Source organism: Anolis sagrei, chromosome 4, assembly GCF_037176765.1.
Source record: "Anolis sagrei isolate rAnoSag1 chromosome 4, rAnoSag1.mat, whole genome shotgun sequence".
Taxonomy (NCBI): Eukaryota; Metazoa; Chordata; class Lepidosauria; order Squamata; family Dactyloidae; genus Anolis; species Anolis sagrei.
The window spans coordinates 194,391,912-194,397,911 of record NC_090024.1 but is presented as its reverse complement, the minus strand read 5'-3'; the positions used below and the strand labels follow the sequence as shown (position 1 = coordinate 194,397,911).

The window sequence follows — 6,000 nt, the reverse complement described above, 5'->3', positions numbered from 1 at the left end:
AGTGGAGAGCCTACTGTCATGGATAGCTGAGAAGTAAACATGGACATTTAGCAGATGCAAATGTAGCAGGGAGTTAACACCAAGCCTAATAAAGACCAGCATGACAGCTACTGTTTGCCATGGGAAGCATCAATACCAGGAAATTAAAGCTCTAATGCCATATGCTGAAAAAAGACCGATACAGAAGAAAACAACCGGCAACATTCACCAAGGAGAACAGCAAATAGTTTGATGTCTCATTTTTCCTTGGAGAAACACATGGGGGCAGCCTTGATCTACACTTGCTTGTTATGTCCTTTAATTTTTCCCAAGCAATAAGTCAGTCTCTTAAATTCTCCTCCTAGCTCCACTGAGAGGAGGACAGTGACACAGGCATCAGGGGAACCGAGGCGAAGGATGACATGTGCAACCTAATGTACTAGTACAGCAGCTGTAGAGCTGAGCCAATGGCTGCACAGCTGGTCCATCCCTCCACTCCTGCTCTGAGCCTTAAGTTACAGCTTTGAACTACCCCCTCTTGCTCATAGAGAACATGAGGATGCTCAGAGGAAGTAGAGAGGAAGACTGCTGACAGTTAGATGGCATGGGCCCTGATCCTGACAGGGAGAGCTGCTGAGAGGTATGTCTTTCCTTCCTCAGGCCCCAGCTGCCCCTATTAAGCTCCAATTTTTATTTTTCCAAGTAGTGGGAGAAAAACTGGCTGCTGATAAGATGATTCTCCCTGCACTCCTTTACTCCATAGCTCATAACACTCAGCAGAAATCTTGAGCACAGAGGCAGGGACCAGAAGGTTATAGGAAAACTGAAGAAGTGTACCTGTTGGGTGAAAGTGGGCAGACAGTACTGAAGGTCCACCCAATGAAATAATCCTTGTATGCACAGCTAACAAGGTAAACAGTTTGGGATATATTTAATATCGAGAACTGATATTACTTTTTTTTTGGTATAGAGCAATAAAGTTCTGTCAGAAGAGATTTCTTAGATAAGCGGGGTCTTTCTTTCAGAAAAAGGACTTCAAATAACTTTCAGATATGAGGAAGTTTTCAAATGAATCCTGTGCAAAAGGCTTGTGGCAAGCAACCAGTTAGTTCAGATCCCTCTAAAGTAAGATCATGGTGTATGTGGAAAGGGATTTTTGTTGCTAGATTGTGGCTGTTTAATATCTGCATGTGGGACTTTGCATAATCCTCACCTAACTCTAAAAAGCTGGAAAAAATGCTCATTTCTGAGTTCATATGCTGTTGCTTTACAATAGTAGTGAGAAACCAGGCAAAGGGGGAGAAAATCTCACTCATTTTGTCATCATATCCTGGTTCAGTGTGAGATGAAAACAATTCTCATTGAAGTCATCCCTTCCTGGAATCACGTGGTGATCACATGATTTTTTAAAAACATCACTGCTCTGTCTCTCAAGATCCAAAAGACTGACTGCATTTCTTTATTTTAAAAAAGCTTGAGATTCAGTTCTGGATTCAGTGTGTTTGTTAATTCCATTTGGAAGTAATGATTGGTAAGGAATGTTGTGATAATTGGACAGATATTGTTGTTCTGGAAGTGCAAAGAATCAGTTCTGTTGTTCTCTTGCTCACACACAAACATATTCTCTCTGTCAATTACAAACTGTCTTATACAGGCTTGTTGGAAGAGGGAAAACAGCTATAAGGGGCAACATCTAATAATCTCAACCAGAATAATAGTACTGAACCTAGGGGAACTTGCTCATTCTGGACTTAGATGAGTTCCATTGATTCAATGGGTTTCCTCTATTTGGAAGTTACAATCAGATTTAGCCATAGATGTGGAAACACTGCAATCTAGAAGGCTGACTGGTGGAGCCAGTACTGTGGATGTGATAAATCTGTGGATCCAGTCATGATTTCAGAGCTTTAGTTTTCAGAAGCATGCTTCCATTCAGCTAGGAGCAACTGCAGAAGAAGTAGCAGTAAAATCAAGAGTAGATTCTCTGCTCCACCAGCAATGAATCTACCAGCTTTACCACTGCAGTTCCATGCCCCCTTCCTTAACAGGATATGTTCTATCTAAGATGGATCAGACTGAGTCACCGGAATGGGTACAGGGAGTGCATACAAGTCATATACATATTTGAAAGTACATCCAAAATATATAATGTATTGGACAGTAAATCAGATGCTATCTGCACTTGTGAAATGATGGAATGGGATGGGATTGGTGTGCATTCAAAACCAAACATGCTTCAAGTTGTGCATATAGTAATCATGGATATGACATTGAGACACTCCCATTCCACAGACAAGTGAATCAGACTGGGAAGCAAACTCTGATGAGAGGGATTTCATTGGTAGACCAGGCTAAAACAAGGACTAGTTTAGCAACCAAGGATCCGGAGAGAAACTCCTCCTCCACCTCACCCTCAGGCCTGCTTTCCTGCATGTTCTTGTTATTGATGACGGCTTCCCAGAGAGGTGTGCTCTTTTCAAAAAAATTAAATAGAAATGGTGGTAACTAGTAATTTCTATATTTTTGGAACAGTGAATAAATGTCATGTTTTAGATAACTTTAAAAGAACTATCCAAGGTTGGAAACTATTTTTGAGGAACCTTGGAGAACTCCTTTAAAGTTCAATTAAAATTTGGAGTGGATTCACTGACAGACTGACAGAGGAACCAACAACTGTCACTGAGGTTGTCTAGTGCTAGCAATTCCCACCTCTGGACGTACACTTGAATGCACTCAGCTTTCTGTACTTGACCTTACCTGGAAGGCAGAGGAGAAGAAGACAGCAGCAGCAGTGGCTGTTTTTACAGCCCTTGCAGGCAATTGCAATGAAAAGGGGGAACATCCTCTCTCATGTACATCTAGAAGCTCTGCTGCCACCATGAGAGGTTGTAGTTATAGCACTATGATTCCACTATCATGGCTCCAGCCTTCAAATCCTGGAATTGTTAAAGTCCTCAATTCCCTCAATACCAACCATTTTCTCTAATATTTTAATTAATTATTTCTTTTAAAAAATTAGATATGGCAAGGTCCCATAGAAAACTTATGCAGTCCCTTAATCCCTGGCAATAGCTCACCACTGTTGCAAAATGAATTGACTGCCTCAACTGGCCTCCCTTCTTCTCTGCTTCCCCCTGCTCCCTTCTTTTTACCAACAGACCTCAGTCTTGCTTTCTCTTGCAATCTGTAGAACAAGACAGAATCCTCCAATGTCACAATGGGGGAACTGTCAATGATACTTGATGACTTCTGGACATATTCATTCCTTAAAAGAATAAAGAAAGAAAACAGAATAGCAGTTCAGCTCTATCTTAGTTGTAACCACCACACTTAGACTAGTCCTGGTATTGAATTGCCTGTGAAAATTACTTGAGCAACAGGATATTGGATGCTAGGATCTGTTAGTTCACCACGGGGTGGGGTGGAATGGGGATGGACACCTCAACCATTTGTGCAAATGACCATTGCACAAGTGTAGTGACACAATTAGATCTGTTAAGGCAGTGGTTCTCAACCTTTGGGTCCCCAGATGTTTTGGCCTTCAACTCCCAGATATCCTAACAGCTGGTAAACTGGTGGGGATTTCTGGGAGTTGTATCCAAAACATCTAGGGATCCACAGGTTGAGAACCGCTGTTTTACGGAGCTCCATCTTTCACCCTTTCATGGGTGTGATGAGGAATCCTGGTTGAATTGGGTTTAAACATTAAAACCCCATTAGGAGAGAGGGCAGAGGCCTTGAAAGTATCCATCAACAGTTAGCAGTACTTGAGCAAGTGACAGAGTAGATCCACTTGGTCACAGTTTTTCTCCACTATGCCGAGATGTATTAGCTTAGATTTACATTCTAGTAATGATTTCTAAATGTTTGTTTTTGCATATAAATTATAGAAATGCAAATGCAATGCAGATCAGTATCCCCTTTGATATCTTTAGAGAAAGAAATGATGCCCAAGTGCAAAGCCTATCACCTGGACCTGGCAAAAGAGGAGGCAGGTGAAGTGCCCAGGGATCAGCTGCCAAGCAGGAGGACTTGAGCTCATGGACAGGGGCTGCTAGGGGTGCCTAATATTAACAGAGGAGGCTGCCAAAGGCATATTGGAGACAAAACAGATAGTTCAAAGTCGCTCCTGCAGCAATACCCACAAACTGCTGGTGTTTTGATGCTTTTATAAATGTGAATGATGAAGCTATACTAAGCTATAATATGGAAAACTGGTTATCCCGCCTCAAAAAAGCATAACATGGTTGCTGACAGATTCCAATGCTCTTTATCAAGGTTGATCAACCCTTCTCCCCATTCTTCTTATTAACATTGAAGAAATTTGTTATTAAGTCTATGTCTATTCTTTCCTTATTTTGATGTACTTTGCACTGTGTTTAAATAGTTTTGAAACTATGTTTTTAATTTGATTATATTTGATTTTGAATTTAATTACATTTTGGTAAGAGGTGTTTGATGACTCCAATGTCAAAGGGACAGCATGTCTTTTCCAGGTTTCAGGCTGAACGTTAGCAGAACTATCCAAGTCATCAAAGTTAGGCAACCCTCTCCCCCAAATAGATTCAGTTTCCTTCATAGCTCATTAAAAATTTGGACTGAAACCCAGAGGGGATACACTACCCACTGACATTTGACCCACCAGCATTACATTGTACTTTTTTCTTGTGATGAGTCAGCTTGTGTCCCCATTTTGAGAAGAAAGGTCAGAAAGAACATCAAGTAGAAAAGGTACATTAAAAACAGCTCAAATGATGAACATTTTGCTGTGAGGAAAGGCAAAAATGTTTGTTTCTCTTTGATGTTAGGATAAAAACCTAATGATTCCAACAAAACTATCCGTAATGAGCTGCAGTGCAAGATTCTAGAAGTCAGGGTCATTACATGAAATGGATTGGCAGAAAAGCCAGAATCAAAGAAAGAACAACATGTAATCTATAGAACTCTTCCCCATTAGCTAGTGATGGCCTTTATCTTAGGTTCCTTCCTCTAGCACTTAGAGATACCTTTAACTGCCTGGAATTTAGAGTCCACCAAAAGACTCTGAAACTACAAATCCCAGGACTCAATGGGATGAAACCATGCCAGCTAAAATGGAATCAAAATGCTATATGGTACAATCTCCCTATCTGCAGGAGGTATGTTCCTGAACTTACTATGGAAGCAGGGAACTGTGGGTAATAGCAAAGCTATCTAAGGAGATTTTATATTGCTTTTAGACTTCCAAGAGGTATCTTCCCTAGAAATTACTAGGGTCCTCCAGTGTGACTCCATGGTAACTTCTGGAAGAAGAACACCATAGAATCACTTGGAGAAACAAATAAAATCCTGGAGAGGACATATTTTCTCAGTTGGAGGTCGGTGAAACCATGGGTATGAGTTTCATGGGTATGGGGGTTGTATTGTATTGGGTAAATGAGCCTTTAGATGGGGTGAAAACCATTCTTTTCTGTGACCAGGGGATTAGATGGGATGAAAGGGTGTTTAATAATAATAATAATAATAATAATAATAATAATAATAATACTTTATTTGTACCCCGCCACCATCTCCTCGAAGGAACTTGGGGCGGCTAACAAAGTAGAATTACATATCATCAATAGAATTACATATCATCAAAACAATACACAGTTTGACTGAATACAACAATGAAAAACATAGATTGATAAAATTTAAAAATTTTAAATTTCTAAAATACAGACATACCTGTGGGTCATTCGGTTTCTTCAAACACGAACTAAAGTCCCGAATAACAATGGCTGATGTCATCACATGACCATAGTACGTTACTCCAGTCCAGGTCAAAGGCCCATGTAAATAGCTATGTTTTTAGGTGTGAATGGAAGGTTTGAAAGGAAGATAGATGAGCTGCTAGATATAGGCTCTAAACATTTTCTTTTTTTTTTTTAATTTTTTTTATTGATTTATCACAATTATTACATACTGTTGCATTTTATACATCAACCTCTTTAACATATTGTTTTGTTGTTTTGCTTTGACATTTCCTCCCCTTTTCTCTTT

General features: G+C 40.0%; 1 protein-coding gene across 2 annotated transcripts in view; it reads left to right on the top strand.

The window, feature by feature from the left end:
• The first annotated feature begins 432 nt into the window (after positions 1 to 432).
• BLACAT1 (BLACAT1 overlapping LEMD1 locus) overlaps positions 433 to 6,000 on the top strand; it is a 109,973-nt gene continuing 104,405 nt past the window's right edge. Inside the window, exons 1-2 of one of the 2 annotated variants that reach the window (XM_060772914.2) lie at positions 433 to 619; positions 743 to 890. The gene's annotated coding sequence lies outside the window, so the exon portion shown is untranslated. The remainder of the gene's footprint in view (positions 620 to 742; positions 891 to 6,000) is intronic. The other variant, XM_060772913.2, reaches the window with a different exon arrangement.